Here is an 18,352-nt window from a genome sequence, read left to right on the forward strand (position 1 = left end):
ACACCCCTCCCATCCTAAGGATGACTGGAATGGGGGCAACGTCTTGGGGGATGTGTCTTATTTCGCCACAGCTGACCCTCTCTACCACAGAGGGGGCGCTGTGAACTATTTAAGGGGCATGCGTGTGTACATGGCACGGGGGGACTCGGAGAGTACATATCACCCCTGTACCAGGAAGCCCCTCACACCTTCCTGCCAAGAGCCTAGTCTTCTTGTGGAAGGAAAGGCAGAACGGTGTACCTGGGTCCACCACCCTCTCCATCAGCCCAAGTGAGGGGCATGACCAAGCATGTATCCCCTCCCGTCCCCACTTTGGAGGAGACAGGTCCTGCAGCAATCTGTTCCTCACCTGAACTGTCCCGACATACACCATAAACCAAGAACCGGGTGTCTTTGACTATGAGTTCTAAGCTCCACCGGGAATGTGAGCACCGCAGTCCTGGTGTGGGTTTGAAGGTGAGCCCCAGGAGGGAAGCATAACCCAGGGCCCCCATGCGAAGCAAGAGTCTGAGTGTGAGCACTAGGGTCCCGTGCAAGTGTGAGTATAAGCCTAGGATGGAAGCGAGTATAACGTAATCGCCAGGGATGTCAGTCCCAGTGTGAATGCCAAGATGGAAGTATAGGTGTGAGTGTGAACCCAGGTCCCAGTGTGCACCTGAGTGTGAGCTCCAGGACTGAGGTGTGAGTCTCAGAGTGAGTCCCAGGATTCCCATAGAAGTCAGTATAAGCATCAGAGTCCTAGTGTAAGTCTGAGTGTGGGCCCCTGGTCTTAAGGGCACTCTGAATGTAAGCTAAGGTTCTCCACGTGAGTCTGTGTGTGAACACTGAGTTCCTAAGCGATCCCAGGATGGAAGTGAGAATCTTGCATGTGAGCACTAGAGTCCTAGTGTGAGTCTGAGTGTGAGTCTATGAACCCCAGTGTCCCATGTGTCCTTGAGTTCACATGTGAGCCCCAGGGTAGCCGTGTGAGTCTGGGTGGGAGCCTCAGAATGTAAGTGTGGATGTGAGTAAGCTCCAGAGTCTTGGTGTGAGTCTGAGTGTGGGCCCTAGGTCTCCATGTCAGTCTGAGCCTCAGGATAGAAATGCGAATCTGAGTGTGTGAGCCTAGAGTCCCAACGTGAGCCTGGGGGTGAACCACAGGACTGAAGTGCACAGCTGGATATGAGCACTGGAACGTAAGTGTGAGTCCACATGAGTCTAAGTGTCCCAGTGTGAATCTGGGTATGAATTCCAGAGCCCCAAGAAGTCTTGAGTGTGAACTTTAAGCTCCGAGTCCTTGTATAAGACTTGGGATCCCAGCTGGAGCATCAGCCCTGATGGAGTGTGAGCTTTACTCCACATCACCTACGCTGATCAGGAGCACCAAGAACCAGTCCAGAGGATGTGTGGGGGTTGTGACAGTGGACACAGGGAGGTAGACTTTATTGAGACACACAGGCCCCTCCACCCCTCAAGCCCTGGCTAGCCCTACACCCCAGGAATACCCAATCGTTCAAGCCCCATCCCCACACGTGCAATGGCACATCATCACAGCCAGAGCTAGACACACAAAAACACCCTCAGTGTTTCAGGCCTCCTGGACATACAGCAATTACAGATGCAAGAACACACCCAGCATTTGGGACCCCCACCACCTCAGTGATTACAGCCACATGAACACCCCCAGTGACACAGACACAAGTATACCAAGTATTACAGGCAAAACAACTAGTGTTACAGACGCACTCCAACAGCGGCATGCAGACACACACCCAGTGTTGCAGACAAGCTGCCAGCCACACAGACACACACAGACGCTTCTCAAAGACAGAAAGAGACTAGGTGGAAAGAGAAAGAAAATCCTGAATTTTCAGCAAGGCGTGAAATAGTCCTGCCCGCCTGAAGCTACTGAAGGGGGGAGGGGGCCAGAGAGCGAGCAAGAGCGAGACGCAGGAGGAGAGGCTCGGGAGAGGAGAGGAGAGAAGCCGAGGAGGAGAGCTGTCCGTCTGGTGACCTCCCCTCGGCCCAGCCCCCACGCACGGGCAGATACACTACTCCAAGCAGCACAGGGACACCCAGGCCGGCTCACACAGAGCCGCACCGGAGGAGACACACACGGGCAGACTCACAAAGAGACGGGGATACACCACAAGCGGACTCACACGGACACACAACAAGACTTACAAAGACACACTGGAGGAGACCCACTACATGGAGATACATCCAGGCGGACTCACGAGGAAACCACAGGCAGGCTCACGCCGACACACACGCGCACACACTCACACAAGCAGATTCACACGGACACACACACACTAGCAGACGCGCAACCGTCCGTTCACACCCCTGGGCGCTTTGAAGTCCAGATTTCTGCCAGAGAACGAAGCCGCCTCCCGGTGCGCGGGGGTCCCTGCGACCCCCCAGCTCCGGAATTTTCCCAGACCCCGCGCGGGCTGCTGCGGGGTGAGGGAGAACAGGGACGCTAGGACAATCAGCCCCGGCCACCTCCACCCCCCCCCGCCGCCTGTCCGCCCCCACCACCACCACGCCCAGCCCCCGGCGCGCCCGGACGTGGGGGGCCGCTTCTCCTGCGCCCCCGCCCCCGAGTTTGCAGGCAAAGTTTCCCGTGAACTTTCCCGTCCCCCCCCGAGTCGCGGGCCCACGCGTGTCCCCCCCTTTTCCCGCGCGCACGCGGGCCGCGGGTCTGCCGGTCGGCGCGAGGGTTGGAGGGTCCGGCCGCGCGCGTCCGCCGCGGGGTACTCACCGCGCCCTCGGGCCGCCGGGGCTCCGCGCCTCGCCCTTCGACCGCCCCCGGCTGGGAGCGAGGCAGCAAGCGCGGCGCGAGCACCGCTGCCGGATCCCGCCGCCGAGCCCCGCGCCGCGCAGCGCCGGCTGGAGCCGCCGCCTCTGCTGCCGCCGCCGCCCGCTCTGCACCGGCTCCCCGGCGCTCGGCGGCTTTAACCCCCCCATCCTCCTCCCTCCCTCGCGCGCGCGCGCGCCCTCCCTCCCTCCCTCGCCCATGTGACCGCGGGCGCCCGCTCGGCCGCGCGCGCCCTCGCTCCCCTCCCCCTCCTGCCTTGTCTCCCCGCGCCTCCGCGGCCGCGCGCCACGACCCCCTCCCTGCCACGGTCCCCGCGCGCCCCCGCCTTGGCACGCTCCCGCGCCTGGCACGCGCGGTCAGCTCGCGCGGGCACACTCACCCTGCGCAGGCCCGTGAGCCCGGACTCCCACCCGCGTCGCGGTGGCACGCGCCCTCCCCCCACTGGCACAGTCACCCGCACTGGCATGCGTGGACCCCTCACATTCGCCCTTTCTCGGGAACGCCCTCCAGACGGCTGTGGCCCCCGCGCTTCACGCGCAGCCCCGACCGCGGGGCTCGGAAACGCGAGCGCATGCATACCCACACCCACTCGGCCGGATCCGCTGGGGCCGCGGGGCGCGCACCCAGCCCCCTGGGTCGCTCATTCACACTCACCCTCACTCAGCCTTGGCCAGGTCTCGGCTGCGCATACTCGCACATGCAGGCCCTGACTGCCGCGTACCGACAGCCTGGCACACCCCGGGCCAACTCTCCGGCCCTCCCGCCGGCATCTCGGTGAGAGGAGCGCGAGCCAGAGCCCCACTTTGGGGGGAGGAGACCAGCCATCTCCGCCCCTGCCCTCTTCCCACCGCCGCCAGCAATGCCCCCCTCCCGGTCACACACACATACACCCCTTGGCGGAGGGAAGGGGGCTCTACGCTCCCAGGACCCGGGACGCACCAGGCTGGGAGCCCAGGCCCTCGCCTCCCACCGAGTCTCCAGTGCCACCGCCACAACCACCCTCTCCTTCCTCCCCACTCCGGGATCTAGGGCCTGGGGAGAACCCTCCGCTGGGATGAAAGGGGTCGGGAGGGTGCGCCCTCTGGCCAGGACGGGCAGTTCCAGAGCGCAGGGCACACGAGTCTGGCGTGGAGGTCCACCCTCGAGCTCTCCTTCGCAGCCTGGGCCTCTGAGGGGCCGGCGTGCTCACTGCATCGCCCCCGGGCCTCCGGTCTGGCTACGAGAGGGGGGATTAAGGTTAGACAACCTGACCAACGTCTGAGGCCACGGGAGAGCGCAACAGAAAGTGGTGGATGGCAGAGGCGGGGAACAAGCGGCCCACCCCCATCTCCACCCCTTGGATTTTTCACCTGACCTTTGACCCACAATCCCGTGCCTTGCCCCTCGGGGGAGCAGCTCCGGGTTGGGGGCGGGGAGAGGGGAAGGAAACTTCTCGCTGTTTCCTCACTCTCTTCCCCAGTAGGCTGCCCAGAGCGCCCGGGCCCTTTCCCAACAAACGCCTCAGGGACTCCCACTGCAGAGGAAAAACCTTCTTCCCGCCACTGCCCGGGCTTTTCACTTTCACTTCCGTGGCCGCAGAATCCCCCCAGTGCAACCCGCAGGGGTCAGCCGGGGCTGTGGCTCAGAGAGGGCCGGCGGGGGCTTAGGGACACCCAGGGAAGTAGCGGCGCCCAGCTGAGATCCCGCCCTCCCCCCCCCACCCACAGTAGGTGTGCGCTCTCCGGCCGCTCCCGCCCGCAGCCACTAGGTCCCGGGGCCGCGGATGGGGACCAGGCGGTGGGCACCGAGAGGGGCGGGGGCTGAGCGACTGGGTCTGCGGGGCGGGGGGGGGGGGGCCGGGGGGGGGGAGTCGGGAAGCGCCCCTCCCCCTGTGCCGAAACCAGGCCTGCGAGGCTGGGTGTTCAGGGGAGGCCGGGCGTCGAGATGGGCGGTCACTGGTGGGCTGATTGGACCCCCGGACCCCCCGGTGTCGGGACTCGGCCTCTTTCTGCCCGCTTGAGAGCGATGGGGAGTTCCGCGCCGAACCGACGTCCCCCCTCCGCCCGGGGACGCGGGGGCCGCCGTCGGCAGTGCCGAAGTCCGCGGGTGCCGCAGCAGGGTCCGCGCCGGGCAGCCGGGATCCGGGAGGCGCACGGGTCGGTGTGTCCCGGGTTAGCGAGGACGGGAGGCGCACGTCGGACCGGACCCGGCGTCTGTCGATCCGCAGCTCGTCCGGGCGCAGCACCGGCGGCCGCGCCCGCTTCCCCGGGGCCGCAGCGACACCTGGCGGGCGGTGCGGGACGCGCGCTCCCGCGCAGGCTGAGGCTGCTGCTCAGAGGCAGCGCCCACCTACGAACCACGGGGGTGCGGCCCCCTCTCGCTCCAGCCGCCACCGCCTGGCCCAGAACCGATTCTCCTCCCACCTGAGCTGGGCAACAGATTGCTCGGGGGTCCCCGCTCCTGCCGCCTCCAATGCCCTATCTGCACACGAGCTTCGGAGCTTCCTAAGCCTCGGCGTTGACCCCTCCCGGACCCCACTACCATGGGGCGAAGCCGGGCTTCTTAGGCGGGCCTTCAAAGCCCTAGCGGGAGCTGGCCCTGACTCCTCCCCAGCTTTATTAGGAGCCCGTATCGCCGGCCTCCCCTGCTCTGCACCAGCCCCCTTCTCTGTCATGGCGCATTTATCCTTAAGCCAAACCCCACTTCACTAACACCCTCCCCCCAGCCCCACCCCGTCTTCACCATCTCTCTCTTTCGTGCGGGGCCGCAGGAAATAATGCCCACAGTTCGGAGCTGTAGTGCCCTGCAAGTGATGGGGATCCCCGATTTGATAACCCTGAATGGCCTTGGGAAATTGGGGGAAGTTCTTGACGTTGAGTCCCCGGCGTTTTACGTCCACAGTGAAAGAGGGCTCTGCGGCGGGACTTTTGGCTCCACCCTAGCAGGTGACCTAAACTTAGATCACCCCCCACCCCTGGAGTCGACCGTGTCATCCCAAGCCTTTGAGTAGCAGGGACCTTTCCCCGTTCCTCCTGATGTGTCCTCAAGGAAGGAGAGCCCCACCCCGTCTCCCGTGGTCTGCCTTTTCCTGTGCTCCTCGGGAAACGGTGCTCTGCTCGTTTCTAAGCTGCTCTACCGACAGAAAGTCCCACCGTGCGGCACAAACTTGGCTGTCCAGAGTTACTATCACTCACACACAGGCTCTCTGTCTCACCCACAAATGACGAACACGCTGTCATGTAAAGCCACACACCCAGTCTCAGAGTCGCACGTGTATATTCAACCTCACTGTGGCGCACTGGGAGTCAGGGTCCCCTGCTCGGGGCTGGGAGCTGGAGGTCCCAGAAGATTTCTGGGACTCCCGGAATCACACACTGATGCGCCACAGCCACACAGACACACGGTCACACACTCAGCCATGTACTCAGCCGCAGCGCGTGTCCCACAGGCACACACGCAGAGCCACACACGCTCTCAATCACACCAAGTCCCACTCTGGGATTTGGCGGGTTGGGGCGGGCTCCGGGAGGCGGTTGCAGTTACGTAAACGCCCGCGCCCCCCCTCGCTCCCCCTCACCCCCCTGCTTCCTCACGCAGTGCCAGCGCCCGGGGCGGCTTGGCCGGGGCTCGGGAACAGCTCGGCCTCGCGGAGGCTCCAGGCGCCGAGAAACCCGATCCGACACAGCCCCAGGCCGAGCCAGGGAGGGGGGCCCAGAGCACCCCCCACACTCAGGGTCCAGCCCAGCCCCCCAGGGAGGAGTCACCCCCATCCTGAGACAGCTCCCAACACCATCCTGAGGCTGCGCCCAGGGCCCACTGACAAGACCCACATCCTGCAGACCCCCTTCTGGAATCTGGCCGCTGGCTGGAGGCCTAAGTGCGCCCTGACCCTGCCAACCTCGGGCACCGGAAAAGGGCGAAGGCTCCCTAAAGGTGGAGAACGGGAGAGGGCTGGAACTTTAATGGGGGATCCTGTATTTAGCCTGGAATTGGCCCCCGACCCCCCAGCTGCTATCTCCTCTCCCCTCCTCCCCAGGGCCTCCAAAGCCACCCTGGGAGAGAGAGGTGCTCTCACCCCGGCCCGGGCCCCATCAGATTGCTGCCTACCCGTCCCAGCCTATTCTATCCGAACCCTAAATTATCTGGAGAGGTCCAAGGCCTACTCTCCTCCCTTTGACATCCTTCCTTCCTCTGTAGCTGGAAGTTCTAACTCCAGTCTAACCTCAGCTCCTCCTGTTTTGCTAAGAAGGAAGTTTGAGGGCAACCTGAGACATTGGGAGTCAAATCCCAGAAAGGAAGAAGGATTAAGGCTCAGGAAACCCCTGAAAGTCAGGAGTCTAAGCGAGGAGAGAACGCCTGTGTGTCCCCCACCACATAACCCCCACTGCTCGCTGCAGCCCAGACCTGATTTTTCACAATAGCTTTTGAGTATCGGCCTGGGCTGCCCAGGCCCAGGCAGAGAGGGAATTTCCCCCTGTGTTCTCTGTTAATGAACAAAACATTTCATGTTGAAATTCCTCCCCTGCCCCCAGCCCAGTGTCTCCAGGGCCTCCTACCCTGACCAAAGAGGGGGACCACTGGGAGGGGAGGAACAGAGAAGGGGCAGCCCCCAGGGGAAGCATAATTTATATTGGGGGGCATCTTTTTTCATAAATAATTAGGGTAGCTTTTTTTTTTTTCTCTTTTGGCTAAAATTACCCACTCCTGTGGCAGCTTCCCAGAAAGGGCGGCGGGAGGGCGGCCGGAGCTGTCCCGAGGCCGAGGACATGGCCCCCCTCCCCTGGGCGAGGAGCCTTCCCCAAGTTGTTTTCCTGGTCTCTTGGATGTTTTTTTTGATTATTAATCACATTTTCCATCCACAGGCTTAGTCCAGACCCCCTCTCCCTGGGGTCAGGGCTGGACAGAGGGAGGAGGACCGGCTCCAGGAGGATGAGTTGGGGACAAGATGGGCAGTGACCCTTGGTCTTGGGTGACCCGAAAGAGGCTGTCAGTGGCATGTCACAGATCACACCCTCACCATCCTGGGACATAGTAGGACCTTAATCAATACAAGTGGAGCAAATGAATGGACAGGTGTCCAGCTTTCACAGCACCCAGCTGCCCTGGAAAGCAAAGCCCCTAGAGTCGGTCCCCTTATGCTACAGACAGGGAAACAGCTCAGAGAGGGGGAGTCACCTGCCCAGAGTCACACAGAAAGTTACTGCCTGGGCCAGCGCAGGACCCCAGGAATGCTGAGGGCTCCCACATTCAGAAGGCAGTCAATAAATATGTATTGAGCACACACTCTATGCCAGGCCTTGATCTAAGTGATGGGATGCAGCAGTGAAGCCACCAGACAAAAACCCCTTCCCTCTCAAGGATGTGGAACAATTGCTGGGCGTGGGCAAGTTGGTCCAACCACTTCGGAACACCGTTTGGCAGGATCTGAGCTGAATACCCATGCGCCTTGTGACACAGCAATTCCACTCCTAGACACACACCCCAAAGAAATGGTCGTACATGGTCACCCAGAAGGTTCCCAGCAGCTTTATTCATAATAGATTCAAGCCGGAAGCTACCCACATGGATGAATAGATTGTGCCACAGCTACAGCAACGGAAAAGAGCCCACCACAGCTACACACAACAAAAATGGTAAAGCTCACAGACAAGATGTTAAGCAAAGGAAGAAAAAAGAACCAGACACAAAAGAGTGCCTGTTGAATGATTTCATTCATATAAAGCTCAAGAACAGGCAGAACGCATTCATGGCTGTGGAAGTCTGGAGCGCAGTCACCTTTGTGGGAGGGGGTTCCAAGAGAATACACACATATGACAAAATTTGAGCTGTGCTCCTAAGCTTTGTGCACTTTACCTTTGACCTTTAAAAAAGCTTAAAGATCTCCTGCCCTCATGGGACTCACATTCTAGTCAGGGAAGATGGATACTGAGCAAATAGGTAAGTATACAATTTGTCCATGTGACAGTGCCGTGTCTGATTCCACAGCCCCCTCAGGCAGGAGGTGACAACCTAAATGTCACCTAAGAAAAGACTGGACTAAGCCCCATGTGCCCTCTCTCATGGTGCCATCCTCTTTTTCTTTATGGTGGCTGGTGTGATGTTAACGGCCTAGTTACCTGGGTGGTGTGTGTGGCCCCCATCTCCAGGCACCTAGAGCTGAGTCTGGCACAGAACAGGTGCTACTAACATTTGAAATAGGTTTAAATAAGTGTTGAATGAATAAATAAATGATGCAAGCAAGAAGCACAACCTCGACCTGAGGGAGTAAAGTCCCAGGGCTCGGGGGAGGGAGCCTGTCTGAATGGGTCACAGCTGGAGGGATGGGACCCAGTGAGGGATTAAGCAGAGACCCAGAAGGCAGGCTGAGGCAGCCTGAGTGGCTCAGAGACCACATCCTGAAGTGCCTTTGGTGCCAAGGCTTTGCAGGCCTGGAAAGACTTAAAGTAGGTGAGGAACAGAACCAGATCTGCATTTTAGCAAGGTCATGAGGCTGCTGGGTGGAGGGTGGTGAGAAAGGCCAAGGCTGGAGGTGGGGCAGTTAGGGAGGCAGTGTGTGCAGTGACCTACAGGAGAGAGACCAATGGCCTGCCCTGGGGCCGGGCCACGGGGCTGAAGAGAGAGGAAGGGCTTTGGGAAGGGAGGGTGGGCGCTCAGATTCATCTTCTCCATCTGTTCCCACGAACCCTGGAGGAACCCCATATCGCCCTATACACAGAGAACAGACCCCCTGGACACCTAGGCCAGTGTCTGCTCTCCCAAGGACCCTCGCCCCCCTGGGTGATCCCAGGGTCTGGGCTGAGTTTGGAAAGAGAGGCAGATGGTCAGAGAAGGGGTAGAGGACCCAGAGCGGGTAGGGGAGAGGGACAAGGGAGGACAAGGAAACTAGAGGTTAGGGGATTATGTGTTTGAAGGCGGGAGCCGGGGCAGACTTGCAAAACCACAGATGCAGTTTTTCATTGTGTGTTGCAAAAATTTGCATGAAACTAATTCTCTGCTCAGAAATAGAAAGTCCCTCCTTCCCCACCCCAGTGGGCCCTGAGCCCCTCTCCCCAGCTCTTCATGGAGGAGGCCTATGTCTTCACAGATTGTCCCCTTCCGGGGTCAACCCAGAGTCTGGCCTTGATCCACGCTGCTGTTGAGCTGCCTTCCTGAGAACAGACTGGGACTTCCAAATGGGAGTGAGGGCCCCGGGGCCCCAAGATTGGTTCCAGCCTTCATCTCCCACGGCTCTGTTCCACACCAGCCTGCGATCCCCTGGGGCAGGAAGACAGGGAGAAGAGAGGCCCCAACTTCCCCAGAAACTCAACTGTGGTGATTCAGAACGCAGAGAGAAACTGGAGATTTAAAGACTGAATGCCAGAGACACCAAGTCCCAGGGAAACAGAAAGAGGCAGAGGGGGAGTCCAAGAGAGAAAATTGAATTAAATTCGGTTCGACAGACATTTATTAGCACCTACTGTGTGCCAGGCCCAGAGGGAACATTGTGTACAAAAGCACAGAGGACTCCCTGTTTTGGGCATGAGTGACTGGGAGGTGATGGTGCCATTCATGAGCTGGAGAGAGAGCTGGGGCTTGCCAGGTCCAGTTGAGGGGTCTGTGTGATGATGGCCAGCAAGGGCAAGGATGGGAGAGCAGAGAAGCTGCGAGAGGGCTGGCTGGCTGGAGGTGTGCAGTCCCCAGCCAACAGCTCCCAGTGCCCCTGCACCCGGTTTGTGCTGGTTGTGTGGGCATTCATCAAAGTCTCAGACCCAGACCGACCTGGGCACCATAAGGGTGCTGGGATGACGAGATAGGTCAGGGACCAGGGAAAGGGTGTGATGAGAGAGAGGGAGGGAGGAGAGGATTGAGGTTGAAACCCTGGGAACCATGATTAAAAGACAGAGAGGGCAGGGAAGGTGCGCTGGCCCCAGAGGTAGGAGGAATGCCAGGAGTCAGGGTTGTCAGGGGACCAAAAAGGAGCCTGGTGAGGCCAAGAAAGAGCCTTGGGCTTCAGCAGCCAGGAGTGGGGTGGGGCCAGCGGGACCAAGCTGGATCTTTGGAGCTGGCTAACTACATGCTCCACAGGGGCCCGGGAGCAGAGTGCAGGACCCCTTCTCCAGCCTCCCTCTGTCCCTGGAGCCCTGCTTGGTCCGGGGGCTTCTCTCAGCCAGGCACAGGGGAAGAAGAGGATGAAGTCCTGCCTCCAGACTTCCATCCCTGAGCCCCTGGTTTCTGGCCTCCCAGGAGGGTCCTGAGCCTTCTTCGAGCTCAGGAGCCCGCAGCGGTCAGGGAACCCTGGGGACCCTGGGGGTAATTGAAACCAGGGCTAAGACATTAGAAACCATAACGCCGACTCCCCGGCTCCCCCAGGATAGCTCCTGGTTTTCTTCTCGCCCCATCCTCCCTGCTGCTGACAGCTCAGCTCTCCAGGCCCCCACCAGCTGGGCTGATGACCCTCCTCCGCAAACCAGCTAGAAGGGGCCTCCAGCCAGAAGGCACCCGAAGCCAGCCCTCGGGGACCTCTTCTCTGTGCTCAGACAACCTCAGTGTTTACCAGGCTAACCCCCCATATTGAAGCATCCCCAAATTCTAATCATAATCCCTTATTGCAGAACCTATCCTAGGGGGTTGAAGCAGACAATGGGAAGGATTTCTCAATAGCAAAAGAGAAAAGAGAGGTAGGAGATGTGGTCAGGAGTGCCTCTCAGCTAGCAGGTGCTCAATAAAGATGTGGGAAGGAAGAACGAGTCTCAAAGCCTGGGCCCCACGTGAGCGAGGGGTTGGCTGGCTGGGTCTGAAGCAGAGGCAGGGCAGGCCGCACATGAGGGGGTAGGAAGGAGGAAGGCCAGTACGGACAGAGTTCCCCTTCCATCTCTCTCCCTGCCCTGACTCCCTCTGTCCCAGTCCTTACCTCTGACCGAGAGGACAGGAAGCTGCATGTTTGTGGCCGGATGGGCAGGCCCTCCCCCTGCACAGCTGTCTGATGACTCCAGGCTCCCCAGGCTCCCTGTGAGTGCTGGGCTGGGAACCTGTCCCCACCTGGGTCTCTACGTCTGTCTCTTTCCTTGGCTCTTCAGTGAGACTTAAGGGGATCAAATACCTACTCCATCGCTTCCTGGATTAGTGGCCTCAGGCAAGTAACTTAAGGTCTCTGTGCCTCAAGGAACTCCAGAGTAAAAGGGGATCATAATAGTGCCTGTTTCCTAGGACTGTCGTGAAGGTTCAGTTAGTGAGATGATCCATCCGAGTGTCAGCACCAGCCCGGTGGTACCAAAGCTCCCTTCATCAGACCCAACCATGTCTCTATGTCTCTTCCTTTTTCTGTTAGTCTTTCTCCTCATCTCTCCATCTCCATCATCCTCTGTCTCTCAGTCCTGGTCTCCCTGCATCTTTCCCCTGCCCCCCTTTCCCTCCCTGTGTCTGGCTCTGCCGGCAGCCCCCCAGCCAGCCCTGCTTGAACCTGCTCCTCCCAGATTGGCACAGCTGGCCCAGGTCGGGTGGGGTGGGGCGTCCAGGGAGGTCTTTAATTCAAACACAGAATTCCTGGAAGCAGGATCACGCCTGGGCCTGAACATGGGTGAATCACAGTCAGGGGACGAGTGATTGTGTCTGCGTCCTTTCTAGCAGGCCAGGAGAGCGGGGGGCTCGGCCTGGCAGCCTCTTGGAGAGGGGGGACTTGCCCTGACTGCTCCAACCGCCCCCATACCTGGGCTCAGGCCAGATCCCCCATGTCTAGTGCCTGCCTGGAAGTAAGGCAGCCTGCCGGGAGCCCAGGACTGAAAGGGGAAGCCATCCCCCTACACAGGGTGGCTTTCCTGCTCTCAAAATACTCTGGCCCACCCTCGCCCCACATCCTGCTCTGAGCTTCCCTTACCCCATCTCAAACCCTGCATGGAGGCACGTTGCCTCCATCAATCCAGCTTCTCTCATCTCTCTCTCTGTCTCTATCTCTGTGTCTCTGTCTCTCTTAACCTTGACCCATGACTTTGGCAGCCACATATGCTTTGCACCCCCAAACTGAGGCCACCAAGCATAGGAAAGTATGGGGATTGAGGGTCTGTGTTCTTCACCTGGACCAGAGAGCTCCTTCTTGGGGGGATGAGAGGACACAAAAGGTCCAAATGTCATTTCTGTATCTCTGTGGTTCTGTGAAGGCAGAGGCATGGTGTGGAATAGGTGCTCCATAAACGGAGACCAGTGGAGGTGGGGCAACAGGAGCCCAACAGGGAGTGGATGGCCAGGGCTTCAGCAGGCGGGAGTGTGGAGAGACTGTGGAAAGGCTGCCACTTGACTTGTGGCTCAGCAGAGAGTCTTCTCTGGGGGCAGGATTGGTCTCAACTAGCCCCAGACGCCTCCATACCTGGGCCCTAGCCAGACCACTCATGTCAGCCCTTGGGCAGAGGGCCAGATGGGTGAACCACTAAGACTCGCCTCTCAGTTCCCTATTCTCAACACATCATTGCCTCAAGCTGCCCACCAGCTCCAAGGAGAGAGAGCTGGGACTACAGATCCAGAGACAGAGAAACACTAGGCAGTCACACAGCAAAGAGAGGCTGGGACAGCAGCCCTGGTGTCCTGGAAGCCAGCCTGGGCCTGTCATGGGGATCCTGTACCAACACTGTGACAGGGGACAGACTTGAAGCAGGATTTTACGTGGAGAGAGTGCCTAGGAATCCTTGAACATGTGGGCAGCTGGGCTGTGGGTGGAGCATCCCATCAGGCAAGGACAGATGTGCAGGTTCCTGTCCGTCCTGTCAGGCAGAGATCAGCACTGGGATGAGGGGTTCAGAGAGAAGGATCAGAGCGAAGAGAGGACCTGGGAGAGAAACCAAGAAATAGACACAATCAGGGACAGAGTCAGACACAAAAATAGAGATGCAGAGAAAGAAAGATGTGAGTCAGAGATGCGGAGACAGGGAGATGCAGAAGGAGGGAGAGCCCTGGAATCAAAGACACAGAGACAGAGATAGGGAGAGACATGAAGTCAGAGAGAAACATGGTGTCTCAGAGTCAGAGCAACAGTGACACGGATTCAACAATATACAGACACAGACAGACAGAGAAACTCAGAGACCGGAGACAGAAAAAACCATGAGAAGGCAGAGAGATGGAGCATAGAGGTGGAGAAGACAGAGAGAGAGACACATGAGACAGAAAGATGAAGAGAGGCAGAGAGATGGAGAGAGAGCCAGGCAAAAGGAGACAATGACAGAGTGAGGCAGAGAAAAGGATCAAAACAGCAGGAAGGGGAGGTGGCGACAGAGGAGAGTCTCCAGGTCTCCAGTCTCTCCAGCCTGGTCTCCCCAGGGTTTGGGCCCCCCTTGCTATTCTTTGGTTTCCATAGCAACAGGGAGGGCAGCACCAAATTTGCATATACATTTACATCCTTTCTGTCTGCATAATTCAACAGGTTTCTGTGCATATTCATGAGCCTGTGAATGAAGGTGACTCTCCCAATCTCTGCTCCAAACCTGGCTGTGGTGCCCCCTGCTTGCAGTACATGGTCATGGCTCCAGGCCCCACCCCGCAGGGCCTGACCTGTTCCTGCCAGACCCTGCTAACAACATTGCCCCTGCTCCCCAAACACTCGATTGTACTTTCCTCCCTCCAGACCTTTCTTCAGGTGATGCCCCTCCCCTTGCCGGGTGCTGTCCCTCAGCATCAGTCCTGCCAACAGAACACACGCATGCCTGCATGCACGCACCCGTGCACACACAGACACTCACGTGCACACATGAACTCGGGGAGGGGCATGGCAGGGAGTGATCAGTGCTCGCCCTGGCTCCTGATGGAGGGGGCCCCTCAGTCACACTCCTATCTGAGTGTTTCTGTCAAAGAAAGGAGTACGTGAAAGGATCACATGGAGAGAGGCTGGGGTGTAGGTGGAGCTGAAGGCTGACACACCTACCAACAGAGAGGGACCTAGGACACTGTGGCCTCCACATGGAAACTGAGAGAGACCCTGGCTCCAGCCAGAATAACCAGACATGCTAGGGTACGGGCAAAAGGAGCCTCAGGAACAGAAGGGCTGCTGCGGCTCGAATGGTGGGGAGAGAGTGGGCTGGGAGGGCTTCTCCAGGGCCTGCTCCAGTCATAATTTGGCTTCACCATCTCCCCCTGGATCCCTATTGCAGCCTCCTCACTCCTCTTCCCGCCGTGTGTCCCCAAACCACTTTCCACACTGTAGCAGCCAGACCTCTCTCACAAACACCAGTCTGATATTCCACACCACTCCCTCCATAAAGCCTTCCGTGACTCCCCACCACCCTCAAGAAAAAGCCCAAGCTCCCTGGCCAGGCACTCGGGCCCTTCCAGCCTGGCCCCCACCCACCTCCGAGCCTCATTCCTCTCATTCCCTGCCTCGAACATCATGCTCCAGTGACCGTCTGTGCTCTTCTCACCTCTATTCTTTAGCTCATGACTGCACTTTACCCAGAACGTCCTTTCTACTTTGCTGCTAGCTCTTCTTCAAGATTCTACACAGCATCACCTCCTCTTCTTTGAAGCTTTGCCCCTAAAGACTGGACGAAGGGCCCTGCAGTGCTGAAGTCTAATGAACTTCCCTAATCTCTGTACTTATCACACCAATGGTGAAATTATCCATATATGTGGCTATAGCCCTCAGTGGGGCTGGAGGTTCTGAGCCCAGAGACTATATTCGTTACATTGTGGGTGATGATAAGCTGTTTGTTGAATAACTGAGAAGTCACTGAACCCACTGAGGGCCAAATTTCAAGCCTAGGCTATCCTCGGTGTGTCTTGGGGCTCCCAAGGACCTCTGCACAGACCCTGCAAAGGGCAGGGATGGGCTGTCCCTTTGCAAATGCTGCCACCTTGTGGCCAGACTCAGAAGCGCAGCCAAACATCACCTTCCCAGTGCAAGGACAAAAGTGGGAGCCAGAGATGCCCTGGGGAATCAGGCTTGATCCCTAAGCTCCAGGCTGGTGGTGCAAACAAACGGTGGGGAGTGGGAATTGGGGAGTGGGGAGTGGGGAGCTAGGCCCTGAGGAGGGAGCTCTCAGAGCCTAGCACTGGTGTCCTCTGAACACTCCTGATGAGTTCCAAGCAGAGAGAACGGCAAGAGCAAAGGCTCAGAGGCAGAAAATCTCATGGCACGTGGGAAGAGAGAGGTGTTAGGGCGGCCAGAGCCCAGGACCCAAGGGGACTAGGCCAAGATGGACTGAGCCATGGCAGTGACCAAGCAAGGAGGTCCTTTAAGGCCATGCAGTGAATGAATTTGGATCTTGTCCTTTAATCAGGGCATGGGGAGGCTAAGAGAGCAAAATGACAGATCTGAGTGTGGCCACACACATGGAGCCTCAACATTCATTCATCCACTCAGTAAATATCTATCAAGCACCCACTATGTACCAGCCATGCTGAAGATCCTCAGGTGACACCAGTGAGCAGAACAAAGATTCCTGTGTATTCGGAGCTTACATTCTCATCAGGAGACAGACGATAAACAAAAAACATTATTTTCAAGGAATAAATTATGTTTAGAAGGCAAAAAGGAAAAAGCATACATGGGGGAAAAAGGCAGGGTGCGGGAGAGCAGAAGTGCTTGCCTGAAGGTTTAAATGGAGTGGTGAGTAGGCCTCGTTGAGAGGACATTTGAGCAAAGACTTCAAGGAGGGAGGGGGACAGCCGTGCAGGATCTGGCAGAAGAGCATTCTAAACACAGGGAGCAGCCAGTGGCTTGGTTTGGAGGAGAGCTCAGAGGAGAGAGAAGCAGGGAGACCAGTAAGGAGACTGCTGCAAGATAATGAGGGGCACAAACCAATGGAGGCTGTGGGAATGGAGAGAGGCCTCGGAAGGAAGCAAAATTGGCAGGACTCGCTGCCTATTGGGATATGGGAGGTACAGAACTCCTCCACCATACTATGTTCTGAAGTCCCCATTTCAAGGCTAACAAGCTCGCCATAGATGCCACCTCTAAGGCAGGTAGTGAGAACGCTCAGCACATTCCGTCCTGCGTGACTGCACTGCCCACCTGACCCTCCTTCCCTCCCCACCAGCCACACACCACTACCCTGCCTGGCCTCTTAATTCCTTAACCTCATCTTTAGTGACTTTTCTTCCAGGCCACCCAGCTATCCACTCTCGTGCCCACGACCAAGTCCTGTTAGTTCCTAAAACTCTCAAACCCACTGACTCCTCCACCTCATCCTCTAGCTGCTGTTAGGGGTTGACTGATGTCCCTCCAAAAAAGATATGTTGAAGTTTACATGTAGTACCTTAACCCCTAGTACTTCAAAATGTGACCTTATTTGTAAATAGGACCTTTACAGAGGTAATCAAGTTAAAATGAGGCCATTAGGCTGGGCCCTAATACAATATGATAGGTGTCCTTCTAAAAAGGACAAATTTGGACACAGAAATGGACACACACAAAGGGAAGATGAAGTGAGGATGAATGACTGGAGTAATGCAAGTAAAAGCCAAGACGGAGCAAAGACTGCTGGCAAACCCAAAGCTAGGAAGAGTCCAGGAAGATTTCAGGGGGAAAATGGCCCTGTTGACACCTTGATTTTGGACTTCTAGTTTCCAAAACTGAGAGATGGTAAATTTCTGTTGTTCTAAGCCACGCAGTTTGTGGTCCTTTGTAAGGGCAGCCCTAGAACCTGATAGAGCTACAATGCCCTGTCCTCATTCTCTCAACTACTCCATCTCACCCCACGCCACCCAAGACATTTTCACGAGCACCTTTGGGCCACTGACCCCTGCCCCTTTCTATCTTCACTTCTTTCCTAAACCCAGCTGGGACCCCTTGGTCCTTCACTACATGTACTTTCTTGCTAGTCTCCCCACTGTTCTTCCATCATTCCAGTGCCTTCACCTCAGTCTGGAAGAATGCGAGTGTTTCCTCTGAGTCCTCACCTGTCCTGTGGGTACTGCTGGAGCTCACACCCTGACTGATGACACTCCAAGTTCATGGTCACCAGCTTCCTCTGGGCTTTAGTGCCGCCTGGTCATCCTCCTGTACCCTCCTAGTTCTCTCTCCCAATTGCAACAACTACCTCACACTTCCTTCCCACCAGCCTCCTCACCCCACGTGCAGCAGCAGAGCTGGAGCCCCGCTTCAAGAGGAGATAGAAGCCTTCGGAACTCTGAACTCCCTCACGTCTCACTTTCACCTCCCCATCCACCTGCATGCTGCCCATCCTTAACTCCTTCCCTTGGGTACGGGGAGTCATCGCTCCTCTTCCCTTCGGGAGGCCCGTACCTCCATGCTTCCGGATCCCATTCCCCTCCACCCCCTCAGCAGTCTCCCCGTATGAGTTAAACAATCTCCTGCACTTTTGATCTCTTTCCCTATTGGCTTCTTCTATCAGCCTACAAACATGCTCAAGTCTCTGCTAATTCACTAAAAATAAGCAAGAAATAACTCTCTCTGTATCCCACATTCCTCTCCAGTTATCACCTCTCTCCTCCCATTCACAATCCAACTTCTTGAAACAGCTGTCTCTGTTTCCCTACCTTTTGTGCCAAGGCATAACCATTTCTAAGGATGATGGAGGCAGAAGCCATACTGCAGTGGACTAAGGAGAAAGTGGGAAGTAGAGAAATTGAATCAGCAATTATATGTAACTT

At 57.5% G+C, this 18,352-nt stretch overlaps 1 protein-coding gene across 4 annotated transcripts in view; it reads right to left on the bottom strand.

Moving 5' to 3' along the window:
• CNTFR (ciliary neurotrophic factor receptor) overlaps positions 1-5,448 on the bottom strand; it is a 39,878-nt gene extending 34,430 nt beyond the window's left edge. The window contains exon 1 of one of the 4 annotated variants that reach the window (XM_070590301.1): positions 5,203-5,448. The gene's annotated coding sequence lies outside the window, so the exon portion shown is untranslated. Of the gene's footprint in view, positions 1-2,743; positions 2,939-3,379; positions 3,590-5,202 lie in introns of those variants that run through there. The other 3 variants (XM_070590299.1, XM_070590302.1, XM_070590297.1) reach the window with 3 other exon arrangements.
• Between the last annotated feature and the right edge of the window lie 12,904 nt (positions 5,449-18,352).

The sequence above is a fragment of the Equus przewalskii genome, chromosome 22, assembly GCF_037783145.1.
Source record: "Equus przewalskii isolate Varuska chromosome 22, EquPr2, whole genome shotgun sequence".
Lineage (NCBI taxonomy): Eukaryota > Metazoa > Chordata > Mammalia > Perissodactyla > Equidae > Equus > Equus przewalskii.